Source organism: Etheostoma cragini, chromosome 15 (assembly GCF_013103735.1).
Source record: "Etheostoma cragini isolate CJK2018 chromosome 15, CSU_Ecrag_1.0, whole genome shotgun sequence".
In the NCBI taxonomy this organism is placed as follows: domain Eukaryota; kingdom Metazoa; phylum Chordata; class Actinopteri; order Perciformes; family Percidae; genus Etheostoma; species Etheostoma cragini.
Window position 1 is genome coordinate 21,222,364 of NC_048421.1, and position 1,433 is coordinate 21,223,796.

A 1,433-nucleotide genomic window follows, 5' to 3' on the forward strand; every position below is an offset into this window, starting at 1 on the left:
TTTAACCTTGTATCTGTCATTTCAACAGTTTTACATTGGTTTATTAACAAAAGCTTTTAAACACACATCTCCATGCTGCAAACGTTCTTTAGGCCTCTTCTGATGTTTCTGTGATGTTTTAACCTTGTTTCTGTCATTTCAACAGGTTTGCAAAAGTTTCTTAACAAAAGCTGTTAAAAACACATCTCTATGCTGGAAACGTGCGTTTTTGCCTCTTCTGATATTTCTGTGATGTTTTAACCTTGTTTCTGTCATTTCAACAGTTTTACATTAGTTTCTTAACAAAAGCTGTTAAACACACATCTCTATGCTGGAAACGTGCGTTTCCGCCTCTTCTGATGTTTCCGTGAAGTTTAAACCTTGTATCTGTCATTTCAACAGGTTTGCATTAGTTTCTTAAGAGATTCTTTTAAACACACATCTCTATGTTGGAAATGTGCGTTTCGGACTCTTCTGATCTTTTTGTGATGTTTTAACCTTGTATCTGTCATTTCAACAGTTATATTGTTTTCTTAGCAAGAGCTGTTAAACACACAACTCCATGCTGGAAACGTGCTTTTCAGCCTCTTCTGATATTTCTGTGATGTTTTAACCTTGTTTCTGTCATTTCAACAGTTTTACATTGGTTTCTTAACAAAAGCTTTTAAACACACATTTCCATGCTGCAAACGTGCTTTTAGGCCTCTTCTGATGTTTCTGTGATGTTTTAACCTTGTATCTGTCATTTCAACAGGTTTGCATCAGTTTCTTAACAAAAGCTGTTAAACACACATCTCAATGCTGGAAACTTGCGTTTTGGCCTCTTCTGATATTTCTGTGATGTTTTAACCTTGTTTCTGTCATTTCAACAGTTTTACATTGTTTTCATCACAAAAGCTGTTAAACACACATCTCTAGGCTGGAAACGTGCGTTTCCGCCTCTTCTGATCCTTTTGTGATGTTTTAACCTTGTATCTGTCATTTCAACAGTTTTACATTGGTTTCTTAACAATACTGTTAAACACACATCTCTTGCTGGAAACGTGCGTTTCGGGCTCTTGTTATGTTTCTGCGATGTTTTAACATTGTTTCTGTCATTTCAACAGTTTTACATTGGTTTCTTAACAAAAGCTTTTAAACACACATCTCCATGCTGCAAACGTGCTTTTAGGCCTCAACTTATGATTCTGTGATGTTTTAACCTTGTTTCTGTCATTTCAACAGGATTACATCAGTTTCTTAACAAAAGCTGTTAAACACACATAACCATGCTGGAAACGTGTGTTTCGGCCTCTGCTGATGGTTCTGTGATGTATCTGTGATGTATCTGTGATGTACCTTGTATCTGTCATTTAAACAGTTTTACATTGGTTTCATAACAAAAGCTGTTAACCACACATCTCCATGCTGGAAACGTGCGTTTCGGCCTCTTCTGATGTTTCTGTGATGTTTTA